The sequence below is a fragment of the Phalacrocorax carbo genome, chromosome 1 (genome assembly GCF_963921805.1).
Source record: "Phalacrocorax carbo chromosome 1, bPhaCar2.1, whole genome shotgun sequence".
Classification (NCBI taxonomy): Eukaryota; Metazoa; Chordata; class Aves; order Suliformes; family Phalacrocoracidae; genus Phalacrocorax; species Phalacrocorax carbo.
In genome coordinates this window covers 59,710,919-59,731,395 of record NC_087513.1, presented here as the reverse complement: position 1 = coordinate 59,731,395, position 20,477 = coordinate 59,710,919, and the positions used below count along the sequence as shown (strand labels likewise).

The window sequence follows — 20,477 nt, the reverse complement described above, 5'->3', positions numbered from 1 at the left end:
GGAGCAACTTCAACACCTCCTTAGGGTAGGACTTCTTTAGTATGCCTCATTGGATAAATTTGACCAAGACACACAATCACTGGAGAGATACACTGTCATGAAACACCTCTTTTGCCACTCCCATAAGACACCTCTGGTTTTCAGATAAATTCAGATGCCCTGAAGAAAAATATTTCCATTAAAAAAGGCAAAATTTTATTTTGGATCAATTTGATTTTGAATATCTGTTTTTCCTTTACAGTTTTCAACAGACAAGGGTTTTGGGTATGATGAAATGCCAAGCAAAAAAGCATTAAAAGGAGTTGTTATTTTTATGGAAGTTCTCTCTGAAATCCTCTACTCCATTTTTATAACCAGCTTTGAAACATATATACTGATTATTTCACAGGGCAGGGCTTCATCCATGCCAAAGACCATAAAAATGTAGTTATTTTAAAACGCCTCTCCACCTGCTTGCTCACCCTAGCAATGAGCAAACTATTTGGAAATAGGTTTAGAACCTCATTAGGTGCAGTTACCTGCAGCTGGTAACACTGAACCTCAAAATTCAGGTGTTCCAGCCTTGACGGAAGCTCATGCTAAAGAAAGCTGCAGTTTTCCAAAACCTTTGATATCATTCTCTCAACATCTTAACTATCAATGAGTAATGTTAAGAAAGGTTAGGGCAGAGGACTCCCAGACCCGAAGGAAACTGAATGAGGATTTGGCTCCATTTCAGGTAATGACCCATGAAGCAGCTTCTGACTCAGCACCTTGGACAGGGGAACAAGGTGAGTCGCTGGTCCTCGACGAGCAGCCGCCTTCCCGCCTGTGAGGACACGCATGAACTGAGTGCGTGCTCCTCCCAAGCGTGAGGCTTTCTTGGTCAGGAAGACTCCAAGAAGTCCTAGAGTTTTGATACTAGCAATATGGAAGTCAGGGAATAAGTACAGAGAGAAAAAGGGGATGAAATATTAACATAATGTCCAAATTACCTGTGTCGCTGACAGGTTTAGTAAGACCCTGCAGTAGCTGCAATGTAGAGGCAGTGAGGCGAGGAATACTTCTTAACCACCACAGCTGTATTCCATTCCCAACATTTCAAGTCCACACAAGGATAAGCAATATGAAAAAATATAGAAGTAGAAAAAAAGATGAAAATTAAGTTACATGTAGTCATAGAGTTACTACTTCTGTAACTAGTGATAGTACAGCATAACAGTATGTGGTGACAGCATGTGAGTTTTTAAAAAAGGAAAAGAACTAATATGAAACTCAGCAGATGTGAGATATCCAAGTCATAAAAAGGCTTAAGACTCAATGAATTCTCAGTGAAACAGGTAAAGAATACACTGAAATGCTCTAAAAATTCCTAGGTGTCTCAACCTCTGTTGTTTTGGGATTGCATGCTTCAAGGAAACCAAAGCCCCAGTTGTTTTGTCAGTCTGTCCATTATTTATAAACCTCAGCTTATTCACTAGAGAGAAGCAATTAACTTTCCAGCAGCACAAGTACCAGCTCATGTAGTTCAGAAATGGCATAGAACACGTGATGTATAGTTTAATTTCAGACTGCACATGTTTTAAGGTCTTGAACAGAATAATGAAGATACATATTAAGATAGAAAGACATATTCATTGAGGGTGCCCACTGAACTGATCACACCAGTCTAGGCACAAGAGCAGCCTCCTCATTACATATTGCAACGTATCACAATAAGCTAGAATAAGTAAGAACTTCAACAAAAGTGCAGGCATCCACTGAAGTAGAGAACTTCAGTCCAAAATACTTATAAAAGATGTAACTTTTCTGAAGAACTGCTTTCAAACTACATACCTTTCTATTAACCTCCAAAGCAATATGATCAAATAATGTAATTAAGCAAATGGGATCAGAGATCTGACAAATGCCTTTGGTCCCATGGCAGTTTAACCTACCTGTCAACAAATACCAACAGCTTAGCCAATACCTAGAGTTTAGGTTTTAGTTTCATCAGCACAGCTAGTCTGGGTATTCTCCAGGAGGACTTCACCACACTTGAGAAGAGCTATATTGACTGCAGGGACCACCACCAGTGAAGACATTACATTGTTTAGGAAATCAGTTCATGCTGCCAACGTGCATGTCTTTAAGAAGGCTCAGACTCGGTTTTGTTGTCTAGTCTTAGAGCAGCACTTGCCAACAGTGTTATACCACAATCGGGGGAGTTAAAAAAAATTCCCATATCTGTTTATTTGCAAGACTTTTACAGAAGATTAACAGCAGTTGCATACAAAACCTTGAGGAATTTTGTGTTAGAAGAAGATCTAATAAAATACACATTGAATTTTGAATTCAGGCAAATGCATTTTTACCTTCACTGAGAGGGGAAACAAAGCTGCCATCACAGCAGAATGCGTTAGTGTTCCATTTCAGAGTTATATGTAGAAAGACTAATATTATCTTTGCAGAAATGTCAATAGTAAGCTGCCCAAAAGACAGAAAAATAGAGCTCATGTGGGGGCGTACACACACACACGTATATATATAAATTTAAATTGCAAAGAGCCTGAAGGAAGTTGGCTACATTTCAATTTTAAGTAGAAAAATCAATTCCACGGACTAGACAGTTATCCCCAAAGGGTAATGGCTGGAATATTTTCTGTATTTTCACTTAATAGTTTCTAAACTTCAGTTATTCTTCTGAAATATGGTACAGGGCAGAAATGTTTCAGCATATGTTTGATATTGTTATTAATGAGGAAGAAACTAAGGAAAATATTGCATTAGTGCATTCTGTGGACATGGATAGGGTACCAATTTGACTGGAAGACTGGATCCTAGTCTAATTCAATTGCTATGAAGAATTTTAATTACTTTCTCATCTTAAAAGGGATGTGCAAAAGTGTCCGGACTGAGATCCACATACTCAACTCCCATAGCTAGGTGAGGAAATATCACCTAAAGCATGTTCTCTGTGAAGTGATATATTAATCAAAATGTAAAAATCTAAAGCAAGGACTAAGAAATATTGAACCAAAGGGATCTTCAAATGAGTGACTGAAGCTACAGATCAGCGAGATCATCCAGATCAGTTTAACTTGGTTTGAGATACAACAGCTAGGTTTGAACTATACCCAGATTATTTAACATGAGTGAAAAATTTGCTTAAATGAAACAAAGTAGAAAATTTTTGAGGGTGGTAGAAGGTTTTAAGACTGTGGTTAACTTTCTCTAGTGCCATTTTTACAACTCGGAATAATGTGTTATACCTTTCCCTGAAACAAACTCCTCCAGAAAATGTTGATTAGTAACTCCCTTTTTATAGGGAGCTACAGACCATATCAGTGCCAGGTACCTCCTCTGCTTTAAGCCTGCACCTCCTCTGCTTTGAGCTTTACAAACTTTTAATAAAGCTTGTCCCCACCTTGGACATGATACTTTGGCACCACTGAGTAATGTCAGACAGGAAAGGGGAAGCAGGATGGAAGAGATTCTAGTCTTTCTCTCATTGTGCTTGCAATGGAAATCACAACTATTGATAAATGTGTTGCCAAACATGCAATATATGTTTACTCATTTTGGTTCATTTGTCTCCATGGAATCCATCAGAGAAAATTAATCTCCTAGCTGGAAGTAAGCCGTTGTCAAAGCCAAACTTTCAGCTTGCCTGCAGGGTATTCCTTGCCTTTCACTATGATTGAAGGCCTGTACTGCATTACAGAGCTGCACCTCATTATATTAGCACTGAGCAGACTTCACAGACCTGCTTCCTTCCTACCGACACCACAACAGTCAGAGCTTGCTGCTGCCATGAAGAAGGAGCTGGTGCGTGCCATGAAGACAGACATTTGCTGCTGTTAGCGATAGCTGTCATTATGAGCCACACAGTCAGGTGAAAAATAACTTCAGTACCAAATTTCTCTGCCTCCCCCCACCCTTATGAATAAGAAACAGATGACATGTTATATTTTGGTTTCAGCAGCCTGGTTTGCTTCTGCTGAAGTTGATGACTTCCCTCAACTTCAGGAAAAATTGGGTACATGTGAACTCTGACTCAGACTTGGGTCTTTGTGAAAGACTTCATTAGCAAAGCCTCTGTCTTGCCACAGAGTGCTCATGCACGTATTTAAACACATCTACAGACTTTGTTCCACCAATTTGCAGAGGAGGGTGGAAGGGGGGAAAAAAAAGAAACATTGGAGGCATGGCCCTCTAAGATACTCATCTTTGCAGGCCGACCCTTCCAGATAAAAGGAAATCAGCCTTGGGGAACAGCTACGGAGAGCAAGGATAAGACAAAGCAGTTCCCTGGGAACCCTGTCCTCAGATCTAGGAGTAAAACCTATTGTTTATGGAGCCGAGTAGCTCAAAGTAGCTAATAAAAACGAGTTTCGGTAGTTACCATGATTGTTCAGTGGGTACTCTGAGCTTAGAGTGGTAAAGCTGGACAGCCTGTAGGAAATAGGATTTCAGACTAAGCAGTGCAAGGATTCTGTCTGGCCTTAGGAGTTTAAGCTGAACTCTTATCAAACTCTTCCTGGACAAGTGTCAACACTTCAAGTGGTGGTCCAAGCAGTATCAAGGTGGAAGGGCTGATTAGCAGCATCATCCACTCCTGAAATTGAGCCTGCCATGGAAGGCAGTGTCAGGTCAGTATGTGGGAGCTCTGCAGCTGATACCATGTAGTCCACTACAGCTCTCAGTGCAGCAGATCTTGAGGCCCTGCTGTTCACTTTGTGTCCCCTTCCAAGTATACCATAGAGAGCTTTAAAAGGCAGCTCTGAAAATAGAAAGCCTGTTCATGCCATATCCCATGTTAGTGCCCAGTTTGCTTTCTGCATTACTTGTCAGAGTTCACCTTATGCATTTGAGAGGCCTGTATATATATACACACACTGTATGTATATATACTCTGTTACTACATTCATGAGCCTTAGTAGGATGTTCTTATGAAGGAATAAGCTCAGCTGCAAACAGAAGATTTCACTTGACAAACAAGCATAACATTAGCATGTTTCACTGCAACACTGCTGCCTCCCTGCTAGAGCACAGCTCAACCTAGAAGGATGCAAAAGGAAAGAAACAAGGCTTGCTGTAGAAACACTTTTTCTTGCTGTGAAACATTGATCTCATCCAATCAGAAAGATTAGAGAGGACTTAAACACCTTCAAAATATCACTGGAGATTGATCCTTTCAAGTTGCAATATCTTGTAGATATTCTAGCTATCACACATTAACACTTGTCACGTCTCCAGATCTACTGTATGGGCAAGGACAGACACGCAAACACGAAACCATTTTGCAGGCTGTGCAAAACGAACATGGCATTTTTATTACTACTTTTTCTGAAAGACCACAGAATCACAGGTTGGAAGGGACCTCAGGTATCATCTAGTCCAATCTTAAAAACTCAAGCATTTCTCTTGCTGAAGAATGTGACAGCCCAACTATTACCTCCGATTCTTTTATTGGATCAGACTTTCTGGGATTTTACCTTCTACTGGAAAAGGGCACTGAACTGTGAAAGGTAGCCAATGCTATCCAACCTGCAGCAACAGCAATGCCTTCCTGGTGGCCTTCCTCTAGCTGAACTGAATTCAGTCTGTTAAACACAAACCAAAGCTGAAGAGTAGAAACAGACATGACATGTCAAGGCAGCATAACCTCATATTGAAAGCAAATCAAAGAAACGGCCATGGGAAGAACTTTCCTCATACCCTGCCTCGCAGCAATCACTGCATCTTTTGTGCTTTGAGAATCCATCTTTTTACATTTTGAGATGACTTCTGCTGCTTCATTCACTTCCCACCAACTTATTGACTAAAAAGTAACAACTTGAGCACTTCCTGAAGGCCAAAAAATCACATTTCTCTATTGCCTACTACCACTTTAGGGGAAAAAAAAAAAGAGAGGGATCTTTCAACAAGAGTTAGAGAGACAGCTCAGCCTGTGTGGGCTGCAAATCACTTTTGGACCTGCAACATGCCCAGCTGAATTACACTTACCTCTCCACCTCACTGACACACTGATGAAGAGGCAGATTACCCTGGTCTCTTCAAGTTTTGGTCCTAACCTTTAAGTAGTAAACAAGTGCTCATGTTTAAGGTTTATTTCTCTCACTAACTTCTTAAGTGTCTTTTGCTCAGCTAGTTTACTGCTTTCAGTAAATGTGCTGCTTTTGAAGCTGGCTGAAATTGCTAAGTCAGGATAAGGCTTTCTGCACAGAAAAGGCTTTGGGCAGGTGAGTTTTTTAAAAAAGCTTTAAACCAGCATCTTTAATTAATAGGTCAATCAGATTTCAAGGTTGTTTCAATGGTCCCTAAATGAGGGGGGGAATATTTCTGTGGCAGGAGGGCTGGAAAAATGAGCCTTTTTCAGATTCTTTTCAAAAATGTTACTGGTAGGAGCCACAGTCCTTTGGAGCCTCTGAGCTTGGCCCCTCTCACCAGAGCCTGGTTCTGCATAAAGTGAACATAATATACAGGGTCTCTCCTGCACCTTTGTAGCCACCTTCAGTAAAGTCCAGGTAACTCATCAGTACCCCCCACGCACCATGGCCTGGCCACCAGCAAAATGCAGGTCATCAAATGCAGGAGGTTCTATCCCCAACTATTTTGGTGCAGTAATAGTGACTGGGTCTCAGATGATCCCAGGCTGCCTGCTCCTGTCTGCTAGTTCTTATCCTGAAGCACATTTGTTCAGCAGTTCAGATTTTTTTTTTTAAAGCAGAAATCACATTATACTACTAATTTCACATGGTCAAAGCCATGACACCACAAAGACACATCCAATCTAGAAGTTGGAAGGTAAGAGCCAACTTTATAGCTGCAGAGAAAGGAAGTTTTGGCAAAAGACTCTGCAATTCTGAAGAGTACCATGAGATACTAGGACATGCAGGTTGTGAGTCTTCCTCCAACAGCCACCCTACAGCCAGTTGCTTAAAACTCCATTTTTTCTGCTTCCCATAACATCACAGAACAGTCTACCCCCATCACGATATAAGCCAGCAGTTCCACAGAATCCATACAATTTCATCATGGTATCTAAAATACTTTTAGAAATAATGTTTTGTATATATCTGGAAGGAAGAAGACCCTCCCACACCCAGCTTCTCTTGCTCCCTCCAACAAAGCTATTTTCAGAGTCAACTTGAGTATCTGTAATAGCTACTTGCTAATCAAATTCCATTGCTTTAAGTATGTGAAAAACAGTGTAATTCAGTCAGCAGGTATAACACGCATAACAGCTCCATCACTAAGCACAACTTTCATTATTCAAATTGTACTTGCTTTATGAATTTACTTACCCACTCAGTAATAATGTAGTTCATTTCTCACTGCACAAAGCCTCTGCCATGGAGCAAAATGTGTTGGAAGTAGAAAACGTCAGTGCTGGTTTGTTAAAAAAGTAAAGGGGAAAGTTGTGCTTCAGAAAGAGCGTGAAAAGAAGGACTTACTAACCAAGAAGGAAAACGATTTCTACGGAAAACGCTAGGAAATAAAAAGACATCTTAAGGTGTGCTCATTATAATGTGTACTACATTCCAAAGATTATGGACACTTGTAATATGTAACATTTGCAAATATATATGACTATAAATATATATGACTATAAAATGACTATATCAAAAGGAATATAATTGGGCCATTACAAATGAGAGCATTTTGAAGGAGTGAAGTTTTATGATACAGTCGCTTGAAATACTCTTGTACTGTTCTTTGAATGAACATTTTACAGGTCCTTTTCATGATTTCCTAACACTCCCATACCAGGTTTCAGAAAAAAAAAAATCCCTCCTCCCTCCAGGTTTCCCCATCATAGACCTCACATCTAATTAGAATATCTGCTACACATGCTCTCCCTGCATAAACAATTTTTTTTAAGAACAGGAAAGTATAAATGCTGAATTTCTCGATGAACAGACAAGTTCTGTTTTGCAGGCCAGCTCCCTTGATTTCAGAGAGATGTTCCATTTAAAAAAATGTACATGGGAAATAGACATCACAAGTTTCCTTCCCTCACCTAATGGGACTAACAGTGGCCAGGCTTCATGGGGAAGTCAGTTATAGCTTTGAAGGCTTAACTGACAGGCTATTAATTCTATAGTTTCCACACTAACTGCTTAAATATTTAATCTCTTGACATGTCTTAATGATATTCCTCACTGTTGAAGGTTTAGCTTTGTGAAGGCACTTACTAGCTGCCCAGCACCCTGCAGTTGAAGTCCCAGTAGAGTCCTGCAGGGAAACAGCAACCAAAGAGTTAAGGCTGGAGACAGATGCTGTACACAAAATAATGGTAACTAGCCTTCATTTAGGCCTGCTTAATGAGCATAACACATTATTTGTGACACAACCTCAAACAAGTGAAAAAAACCCAAATGAATTTGATGCATTCCTATACAGCACAAGGGCTTTAGCAAGTTTAAGGAGAAACGTGAGAAGGCAAATGGGGTTAAACAGCTTAGATGGCAGCTGTTCTTGTCCCTGAAAAGAAAATATGTTCAATTATTCATGTTCAGCTTAAACTGACAATGAAGCCAACTTCAACAGAGCAGTTCTGCATTATTCATACCATGGAGTGAACAGAGTTTCTTCAATGAGATGTTTTTGCAGATGGATGAAGCCTACAAAGGGTTCAGGAGCTGGGCTTGTTCATAAACTCAAGAGAGTGTATGTGTGTGCAAGATTTAAATATGAAAATCCATTGAGTGTTCCTTGAGTGAACAGATAAGCCTTTCATCATCTATGGAAGCTACAGAGGCTTAGAAACTTCACTGAAGTAAATTTTCAACCATTGGCAGGAGGAAGCAGTGAAGTTTCCATCTCAGGTGTCTGGTCATTGTATCTGTTTTCCTGCAGAACATGGCAGTACCGAGAAAATCCATTTAACAGTGGTTACTGCATCACAACAGGTCTTTTGTGCTCACTTCTGCTTAACTGAAGGGCCAAGGAATCTCAGTTTCTCCAAAGACCCCAGCTAGTTTTCAGCGCAACTTCAGCAGACAGCTGCACCTCTTCACTATGTCTCTCAAGGAACACTAACAGCTGTGCTCCTCTGGCCATCAACAGCTGGAGGAACTGCTTGGGTTTCTGCAAATCACACAGAGGGCAATCAAGGTAGTACACCTGCAAATGAGATATCTCAGAGGCTGTTTTGTGAATGAATTTTAAAGAAGTCTGGGAGTATGCTTTAGCATTGTCTCTTGCTTATGACCACAGAGCAGTGCTCTCCTTCAAAAATTATAGGGCCCTATTCGGTGGAAGCACCATGCAACCACAAGTTAACTCAAAGTAGGACCTGCACCTTTCAAAGTCAGCCCTTCCATTCTTCTCTGAACACGGTGTTCTTCAGAATAACATCCTATGTGGATGCTTTCATAGACCCAAAATTTCCCTACAAAAGTTTTCCATTTTAGCCACAGAAAGTGTAACACATCATGGGCTGGAGAGACACAGTACATTTCTTCAAGCCAGAGAGGGCCCTGCTCCGCAGGGAGAGAAGAGCTGCTCCAAAGTGCTACCAGCACAGCTGAGAAGTCAGTTTTTCAGAAGATGTCCCTCAAAGTGGCACAGACTGAGATGGTTACCTTTCTCTCCAGCTGATTTTCCCAGTCATGACAACAGCTCTGCATGAGAAATTCTGCCTCCTTGTCTTGTCTGAGGGAAGCAGCTGTACAATAAAGCCAAACATTATTTGCAAGCCAAGACAGCCTCTCTGGGCTATGCCACAACATTTATTTATACTCACAGGTGTGCAAACTTAGCTACAAATATGCACCTGAGGCAAGCAAGGAGCTTTGAACTCCAAAAAGGAAGGAAAATTGGAAGAAAACATACCACTGACTACAGTCTTATAGGGGAAAGCATCAACACAGCCCTCAAGGTATATGGAGAAAGGTAAGTGTCCCACCATAGACAGGTATCCAAACCAGTGGGGACACAAGATGATACTTGTCACAGTACTGGGGAGATAATAGTACCAAGCTATAAGTTAAAAACATAGATGGCAGCAGCTCCTTTTAGTGCTTTTCATGAAAGACCAGAGCCAGAGATAGCGTGGCCCTGTAATCCACATTGGGGATCTTAGGCTGACCTCTTGCAGTAAGAGTATGCTAGTGTAAAATCAGCAATGCATGGCAGAAGCCTTGCGCTGCCTCCTCTGCACTACTTGCCTCTGACAAATACCCATGTGCACGTGGTTTCTAGTGACTGGTGTCACTGTGCGAAGCTCATTTGTCCGATCTCAGCCTCCCCTCGTGTTACATAACAAAATCCCTTATTCCTACTAAGTGGTCCACACACTTGTACTTCTTACCAACTCAGAAATATTTCTTCTATAATTGCTTTATGTCAGGGACCAAAGTCCACCCTCCACAGAACAGATCTAAAATCTCCGTTGAAATTTCTGCATTGAGCCCAGAAGCCACCTTTGGGATACAAAGTATTTTGAGAATATGAGCCAAGCTTTTAATCAAGATTTAAGTCACATAGTCCTCGTGTCCTCCCTGCAATTAATCATCCCATTAACAAATTATCCTCACTGCTGGGAGCTGGAAATCAAGTTTTAGTCAGACTTTGTCTCACTTTAGGTGCCAACCATTGTGTATCAGAATTTTCTCTTAGGTTAGAGAGCCATCTAGCTGTATATTCAGCACTTTGTAGACTCCTACAGCACATGAATCACAATTATCTTTCCTATAAGCAAACTAAGCATAAATTTTTTGCTACATACATTTCCCTCATTCAGCCTCATAAACATTTTCAAAACCTTTCCAGACTTCTCCCACCACCAATTATCCTTTTTGAAATGTAGGCACCATAGATTGATAAAATAAAAGTACTCAGGGATTTAATAAGAGGTGACAGCATAACCACTATTTTACAGGTTATCATTTTACTGACTTGTTAATCACAGGGTTGCCTTTTACTACCCAAACCAATTAATTTTCAGAGGTTTACATATTTTCACATCCTATGTTCCCAGTGTGATACACAGTTTTTTTATTTTTTCTGCTGTGCTTTTTATTGGAATCATAGTATTCTGGATGAGATTTCAAAGATCCACCTGGCGTTTATGAAAGATAGTTTATGGAAAATGTTTTATTACCAAGAGGAACCCAAGCTAAAAATAGCAACATCCTGTCTTTGCATTCATACCACAACAAAGTGCACACCCTTCCCTCAAGGGCTTCTAGATCTAGCTTCTCCTCCCCACCAGCCTTGGCATAAACCACAGCACTGAAACACAGTGGCAGAGAAATGACGTGTCTTGGAACAGAGGCTTTGATCCCCTAGCAGAAAGCATGCTTATTTTAGCAGTACGATTACAATAACAGAAGAGTAAGCACCGGAGTAATAGGAAAAAAATGGAGAAAAAAATAAGTCAAGATCAAGAACAGAGCTGAACCTTGGTGCAGTGAGAACATGGTCAAATATTTATCTGTTCTGCAGATGTACTTGTCATTCAGACAAGTGACAGAAGCCAGTCTGATTTCTTTCATAATCCTTGAATAAACTCATTGATGTAGGTAACCCCAGACTTACACAAGCCAGAATCTGGCCCTGAGCATTTCAGAAGAACCCTCTCCTAGAGAGCCCACAGCAGACACGGACCTGATGTGAACAGTGAAGCAGGGGACAACACAGATCTTTCCCTTCAGGGCCCTCATCCACCTCCTGGGTTCCTCTGCTACTGAAGACAAGGTGAGCTGGCAGTGCTGCAGAGGACCAGAGGATGGTGAGAGTAGAAAAGTGAGCTCATTGGGGCCCTTCTGGTAAATCCAAGTGTGAATTAATCTCTTGGGTCTGCGTCATTCAATATCATTGCCTTTAGCAGTATCCTCTCTGCATAATCTAATGCAGCCAAAAGGCCAGAATTATGACAGGCACCTGGGCCGTTCTAACCTAATTTTTATTATTTGTTTTAGCAAATAAAGATTCTAGGCCTTACACTTTTTTAAAGAAAAACTGAAAATATGACAGACATGAAGCTTATGCATGAAGGAAAAAATATTATTTTAAAGCCTATGTCATGGTTTCAGCTGGGATAGAGTTAATTTTCTTCACTCTAGCTGGTATAGTGCTGTGCTTTGAAATTAGCGTGGAAAAAAACCTGTTGAGATAACACACAGATGTTTAGGCTGTTGCTGGGCAGCGCTGATACTAGTCAAGGACATGTCTAGCCTCCCATGCTCTGCTGGGTGCACAAGAAGCCGGGAGGGGAGGGGGCACAGCTAAGAGAGTGGATTCAAACTGACCAAAGGGATATTCCATATCATGTAACGTCATGCCCAGTATGCTACCTGGGAGGGGCTGGCCGGGGGAGGGGGGGAGCAATCGCGGCTCGGGGACGGGCAGCGTCGGTCAGCGGGTGGTGAGCGGTTGTATCGTTCGTGTTTCTGCGTTTTTGTTCCCTGTTTTCCCTTTCCTTCCTTTTCCCTTTTATTATATTAACATTACTGTCATTATTATAATAATCATTTATCATCATCATTCTATTGTAGTTATTAAACTGTGCTTATCTCAACCCACAAGTTCTTTTGCTCGTCCGATTCTCTTCCCCATCCCACAGGGGTGGGGGGGGTGTGAGCGAGCGGCTGCGTGGTGTTCAGTTGCCAGCTGAGGCTGAACCATGACAGCCTAAAATTATTTATGATTATGTTTAAGGTGCTCAAAAGTAAACTTTTTTTTTGATGAGGGGGATACCCCTAATATTTTGCTTGCTTTGTTTTAGCTAATATTGCTACTTCAAACATATCTGAACCCCATCCCCTTCAGATATTTTTCCTCCACACTTGGCTTATTAAATCAAATAATGTAAGTCCTTCAGATCACTAACAGGCCACAGGATCCAGGAACCACTTATTTCTCCACCTGCAATTAATCTAACTGCACAGACTTAGTGCAAGTATAAGCTACTGAATTCCCTTCTATGCTGAAAGGAAAGAAACCAGAGTTTACAGAGAATCAAGTGTTACCTCTTCCCTTCAAAGCATCTTTTCTTACCGGGGGCAGGGTGGGGGAAGAAGCTCACATAACACAGAGGTTAACTTTTCCATAGTTCAGTGTCTTTTAAAGAAGAAAACAAACCAACTTCCACTTGCATTTCTGAGGGACAGCTCTGCCCACCCACGTACACAGCTGCCACACATCTCCACCTACGCATCCCCAGGTGGGGTCTGAGCCCTTCCCTCCCACAATCAGCTGCACAATCCATCATCCCCCCTCGTCTTCCCTGCTGTTTGTTTCCCTCGATGAGCTTCGCTAGTTTCCCAGCGACAGCGATCAGGAGGCACCATCTAGTGGTGCCTAGAAAATCCACTTCTTCATTCAGTTACAGTTTCTGAGATTCACAGAGAGTTTGTGCTATATTCTAAGTGTGCATCCTTTACACCCTTCCAGACAGGGAAGGAAACGTAACAGAGTAAGCAGGACAGCCCTGCAAAAACAGGTATGACAAGCAATTTATCGCTGGAGCCTTGGACAGCCTCTAGACTAAATTAAGCTACATAAAAAGACTGAACAGGGTGTTAGTGCACACCACCAACTGGGGGAGCACAGCACAGGGCTGTTACCTGGGGATCCTGCCTCAGGACATTTACGTTTCCAGAGCTACAGATGGGTGTTCCCAGAACCAAGATCTCCCTTGTCAAGACAAGGGCTTGCAAAAAATTGAGTCCTTATACCAAAGCCTGACCCTGAAAAACAGGTAGCTTTGGCAAAGGGAGCAACTCCTTTCTGATAACATATCTATCAATGCAAAATTCAGTATAAGGACAATAAAACTCCTAGAGTTTTTTAAAGCCTATCCGTCCCTCAGTTTTCCTTTTTGACAGCTACTTAAATTATTTTTTCCCTACCCTTCTTTGGCATCTGCCAAAGCAGCCGACGCCAATATAAACCTGCCTAGGACTTAGCATTTACAGTCTGTCTTTAGATACATGTACTTAAACAAGTTACTTGGAGATAAGTATTCTGTGAACTTAATGAGCTTCAGTTACTCCATGATAACACACATAAAATCTTGTCCCATGGTGAATATGGGATCTTTTGATGTTCAGGAAAAGAGTAGTGAGCTACCTTCACAAGCTTTTGGCTAGCAGTCCACGCACAGCACTTACTGCAGTTATATGGCAGTGTAAGTTTTCACCCTTTCTTACCTCCCAGCAGCACATCAGCATATCCATCCTTTAAGGTCACCCATCTCCAAGAAGACACCCAACAAGGCAGCTTCCCTGGAAACTTCCCTTAGGTCAAAACCCATCAGTAAGCATTGGCTTAGCTTTTGCCATACATCCACCTCTCTGAGCACCAAGTCAGCCCTCCCCAAAAAGCCTCATAATATCTCACAACACTGTGAGCTCTTTCAAGACTTTTGCTAAACCAACATAACCTCAAACCAAACAGGAGCAACAGCTCCCTCCTGGACTTTTAGAGACATCCACCACACCCACCAGTGTGAGTCAGCTGATTGATCACCCAGGTGTTACAACGGAGGCACAGCTGGCAATGCCCATCAGTGATGCTGGGCAGCAACTGGTTTTTAAGTGCAGAAAATTCCATTGTGGGAACAACATTGAGGGCTTGTTCTCTTGGTGTGTGCTTCAAAAACAAAGGAATCAGTACTTCAGAATTTGGACATGGATGAGGTTAATTCCTTTGTCACAGGCCTGTAATCATTTACCTTATTGCATAAAACTACTACAAGTCCCAAACAGTTTTATATCCTTCAAGAAATTTGCAGTCTGAACTACTTCTCACCCACTCTAAGCAAGATGGCTAATCAAGTAAGTGCTCATGACACAGGAGGTAGCACTTACCCATGAAATCGCTAGGCTTTTTAAATGGGTAGGAAACTCTCAGCTTTTAGAAATAGAGTATTTCAAGGTGTGTTATTAAACCCTAACTGAAAACAGATTTGTGGTTGGGCTGTAGCTGCTAATGTATCAGCTAAGGAGAGTATGAAGTTGTGGGTAGTCTCTAAAGCAGGGATGGCTTTTTAACTTCACTGTTATTAAAAAAAAAAAAGTATGAAAGAGCTATAATAGTAGTGGTGACATTATTAACTGGTGACTTCTCTGTGGTCTGGTTATGACACAGATGGAATATCTTTTAGCATTAATAAAAGGCAAACAACACAAAGGACCTCAGTGCAAAGTGATGGAACAAGGTTTCATCAACTATTTTTCTTGTATTTCACTTTCTGTTTTGTTTGTTTTGTTTTTTTCTCCTGAAAAACAAAGAAAGCTCACAGGTCAAACAGGGCTATTCACTGAAGTAAAATATTTAGCTGTACGTGGGTCTTTGTGTTCCCAAACAATAACCTGTTCCTCAGATGATGAAACCACGTTGTTTTTCCCTGATACCTTTTTGTTTCGCCTTCCATGTACTGAAGCTTGTCACATAATGGTTGCTGGCAGAGCAATGAAGGAAAGGGAACCAATGCACCCTTAAGCACAACCACATTGACTTTAATACAAGTTTGCCAGGGCGGCATTTGGTCCAGTACACATATACAGTAATTCCAGCAAGCTTTTTGTTGTAGCCATTATCAGATAAACTGTGTTATTATTCTTAAGAGGCAGGGCAAGCAGTGGAGAGAAACAAAGACGTTTTGGGACAACCTGTTTGGATGTAATGAGGCAAACTAGCCTGCTGGCTAGAGAAGGTTGGTGGGTCCTGGGAAAGGCAGGATTGTGGTAGTCAGTTTGGTAAGAAGCACTGATTAGAAAAAGCCAGTCAGTCACCTCTGTAGCTGGGGAGGTTCTGCAGTGTGGCAGAGCAGTGGGGGGAAGCCACAGCATCTGCAGAGAGGTTACTGAAGGGGCTTGTTCCTGCCTCATGGGGCAGCAGGAGAAAGCCAGAAAACTCACCCCATGTCACATCACTGTTACATGGGCTGGGGCTCTCAGACCTGGCTGGGTCTCCCCACTTATGCTGGAAATCTGAAGCAAACTTGTGTTGTCAGCAGAATTCCATCACTGTAAAACCAGAAAGAGAGGAGTATGAGCCCTGCAAGTAGATGGCTACAGTGGACTTCATTCTGGGTACTCCCAGATGAACCATGACAGGTGGAAATGTCTCTCTGTGCCCAGCACTGGGCGATGGGTAATCCAAAATTGCTTCGAATGTATATATTAAGATAATTCAGCCCTGGCCAGAAAAAAATGGGCCCTCTGGGAAAAAAAGGATTAAAGGTAAAGAGGGATTATTAAATCCTCCTGGATTACAAGAGAGCCCGGATAAAATTTTATCCTGTCAGAAACCTGCTTTTCTGGTGAAACTGGGCAAAAACAGTTAATCTTTTTTCTACATGTGCCAGACACTGATATCTGTGCTTTGAACCTCTGCAATGAAGCCTTAAGTTCTGTAGGCAGAAAAAAAATACCCCAAAACAAACTGAAACCTGAACATCACATCCTCAGAGATGAAAATGCAGCACCCAAACACACATATCTTTTTAATTAGAAATTGCTTGTGCCTCAGTTCCCCACAGACAAGCCAGGATGATGCCACCTTTTCGCCTCACTGGACTCGGTAGCAGGACTCGGTGGGTACCAGGAGGTGCTGGCTGAAGTCTAAGGCGCTTTGGTCAGAAAATGCCCATTGCCATGTCACCACAGCCAGTTTTGTGAGGATCGAATAGCTGCTCAGGAGTGAGCCATTTGTGCTCAGTTAGACAAAGGTCATGGCCAAAGCGTATCTTGGCATCTCCTCCAGTCGTTTCCAAGGGGTGTCCCAGGGGGATACCGAGGGGTGCCTGCTGATGGGTTTTTTCAATGCCACCTGAGAGCCTTGTAGAGAGGGGGAAGCTGGAAATTATCTGGAGGAAAGATGTGGCTCATTCACTTTTTGGGGGCTCTGGCTATCATAAGATGAAAAACAGCTCCATCAGGCTGTTGTCCCTCCAAGATAAAATGGACCTTGTCCTAAATTTTACCAGGAAAAAAATGCTTTAAAAATTGCAGTTATTTCCCTCCCTTTTATCACTAACATTTTTTCTGCCATCCAGAGCACTCCACACAACAGTCTCGTTAGTTCATATTGCATTTGCCTTTATAGCAGAAGAAAATATATTGACCTATAATTGCATAACCCTGCACAATACTGGAAACAAAATTTTTACACTATTTGTTTACTTGTGGTGTTTTCATATCATCTGTGGACAATGATGTCCAGCTTCTTTTGTAATGCTTGAGCCTGAAAAAAGGTTAAGAGTTTTCTTGTAGGTGTTTGTCTCATGTGGCCTCCCAGTGCAGGGCTGAGCTGGTTTTGCATATGTCTCTGAGTGTTCTCTGTCACTTTTCCCTTATCAGTGGTTTATCCTTTTGTGGCACTAATATTTTGTATAGTTAGCTACCAGCACAGTTACTCTGGCCCTCACTCTCCATACAAAGAAGAAAGCAGCTCCTTTACTCTTTATACTGTCTCGCTAAAGACATTTATTTAAGGAATATAAAAGTAATTGGAATTTACTCACCCATAACTATAAATATAACTTTTTATTTTCTTTTCAGCATCCTCTGCAGATACTGCGCGAAAAGAAATCTCTCAGGTTAGTCAGGTTTTTGTCAAGGAACCTTCTAAAATCAATAAGCTATCAGACTAATACCTCAGCTACACTTTGGCGTGCTTCAAGTCAGACTAGACCCCGTAGTAGAGCTGTAAGGAGCACTGCAATGAAAGCCATTTTGGTCAGCAAGTGCAGGATCACAGTGCAGTCAGATCAGGAGGAGGATGGAGATCCTGGGTGGTGCCTGAGTGAGAGCTGAGCCCAGTGACTGTGTCCAAACTGCAGACAGGAGGAAGCCAGGCTATGGTGTGGGAGCCTATGGCTTTGTCCTTGGCTTCTTGACAGGCGCTAATATGGGTCTCACCTCGACACTTTCAGGGTTCGTGTGTCTGGACCATGGGTATGCTGTGAGCTCTCTTTTAGTAGTGAACTGTGGTCAAAACTAGGACCGTTTCAGTAACTGGGTGTCAACAATAATACAAAGCTTTACAGAAGCATATCTTTAAATGTAGATTGAAAAAAAAAAATTCTGCAAATGTTTCATTAGGATGGGTAAAGTAAAGTTTCAGGATTGTCTCCCCTACTCTTTTCCTGCAAAACAGTTGAAATTGTTGGGCTGATTCTGTCTGGGATATATTTAGCCAGAGGCAGATACTCACCATGGAAAACAGCAGCTTAAACAATCTGTTGACACTGAAAGCAAGAGAAGACATGCAGATAATGTCAAGAAACCTTAACTATAGCTGTTACTTCCTGCACGCCTATAATTAGATACCAGGGTAGTACCTTATACATAAGATACAAGCCAGAATACCTTTTGCTTATTTTTCCATCTCTGCATTCCCATCTGTGCTCTTTGTGTTGTCGCTTGCCAGCTTTCTGATAAAGCAATATAGATGTGGCTGATATTTGCTAGGAACCATTGTGAAAAATGTTTGCTACAAAACAAAACGTTATTAATTTTTTCTCTGAATAAGTGCTGAGAACAGTAAGGCTTAATTTCATGCCTCCCCACTTTCCCGACTTCTCTTGTTAACCTCAATTTATTTTTTCACCTCAGCCTGTAAGAGAGCTTTACACACCATGGTGTCATTTCAACACTTATTTTTCATTCTGATGCCTGGCTTGTGAAAACATCGAGTTAGATATTCTACATTTGTTTTTAAAAAGACCCTTTTAAAGACACCTAAGCATACTCTGAGAAGCTTGCCTTCAGGCAGCCATTTCTGGATACCATGGCCCTAGCAAAGTGCTCCTCAGACTCTTATCTCTACATGACGATTGTGGCCTTTTTTGGAAGTCAAGAAACACAGCCAGTATTTCAGGGCACATTTTCAGTCACACTCTTTAAACCCTCAATAGCGAAGATCCAGAAGGTGTGTATTAGCAAAGGTGGCTCCTGTGTACACCACACACTGCCCTGAGCACTGCATTTACAGATGAGGGCAAAGGGAAAGTCTGGCCGAGACATGCTCGTACCTGTCTATCCTCAGCTGGGATGTTGGCCTGAAAGTGCCGTGGGGAGTTGATACAAGAAATGACATATTGCCAAGCTAGCGAGAGTAAAACAGCATTGAGACTCACAGACCACAGCTCAGGAAAGCAGATGGAGAGCTGTGGTGGGCTTGGGCACATTTCAGTCTTTGCTCTATGTCCATGCCAGCTTGGCCAAGTCCACTCCTACAAGTTACTTAGTGCAGTCTGAGGCACAGGGTCATGGCGCCGTTCCCAAAGGAAAACTTTTGCCCAGTTGCAGCGCTAAATTGGGTTTTGTTACCATGATCAAGAACACTTGAATTTCAGTGCAAGCATGTGCCTCCTGCTGTGCCTGGTAACAGGGCACCAAGCCACCCTCCTTGACTTTGCTTGCGTGTGGTGAAGTACTGGGTCTACACTATCAAATAAACCAGGGATGGATTTGATCTGTCATTCAAGGCTCTGATAAAAGATGAGTTCATTAGCTCCAGATACACTTAACAGATAACAGACGAAAGGCAGAGTCTTGAGCTATTTTTTCATCTCACTGTTAGCCTCCTTAGTAAAAACCATGTTGTTTATCTAGAAGACTTATGTGTCTAGCGATACTAAAAAAATCCCTTCTCTGAACTACCAGAAGTTCCCTACCAGCCACATACATGTTACAAATTACTGATTATGACCATATATGTAACTTTAATTTATTTAACTACTGGCCAAAGCTAAAATAAGTGTGGATTTGAATGCAGTTGCTCATGAATTATTTCAGAAAGGAAAAATATTGGAGTGCATACTCATTTGAAAGAAAAAAAGAATGTATTTTAGTGTCTACTACAGGTGTTAGTTGAGTGGGAAACAAAAGAGTTAAAAGCCTGAAACATTGGCCTGTTATTTCCTGCTGCCTCATTTTAATGAACTTTTTGTACATGTTAATAAAGGTTACTTATTTCTTCTTACATAAAATCCTTAATGTATATGCAATTGTGCTTTCTCTAGCCATTCCTTTATGATATCAGGTTCTCTTTCCCAGGATTAGGTTGGCTGAAGGATATGAAGTATTGTTAATTATCAACTTGTAGTGCTGCAACTATAGTCAGCCCCTTCTTAGGAATGTTTCTAATTGAAGGCCAACATTGTGCATGCATTAATACTGAGGAAAGAGTATAGGCATATAAGTAACTGCGTTGTCCTCTTTGGCCATTACTGAGGGCTGTCCCTATGCAAGTGCCTAAGGCGCATTTGCCAGGCACAGAGTGACCCTGGCTCCCCACCCACCCCCGCAGCACTCCCACAAGGATGCTCTAGAGCTTGTCCTGTGTCTCACTGCTCTGCCTCACTTACATCCCCAGTTATTAGCCTGCTGTCCTGCATTAGGAAACCTACCCACATTTTGCCATACACACAGCTCTCACTGCTTTAGCATACTACCCCAGGCAACCATGTATCAGGGCAGAAGGCAAGACCCATGAAGGGAGCCCATGATTGGTTGTAAATGGTAAGAGTGTTGCTTCGTGGGACACTGGTG

The 20,477-nt window shown here is 41.8% G+C and overlaps 1 long non-coding RNA gene across 1 annotated transcript; it reads right to left on the bottom strand.

Moving 5' to 3' along the window:
- Positions 1–283: 283 nt before the first annotated feature.
- Positions 284–7,338, bottom strand: LOC135315064 (uncharacterized). Its single transcript, XR_010374516.1, has 3 exons — positions 7,269–7,338; positions 975–1,059; positions 284–886 (listed from the first exon to the last, which is right to left on the bottom strand). It is a non-coding gene; the product is annotated as an uncharacterized LOC135315064 (long non-coding RNA).
- Between the last annotated feature and the right edge of the window lie 13,139 nt (positions 7,339–20,477).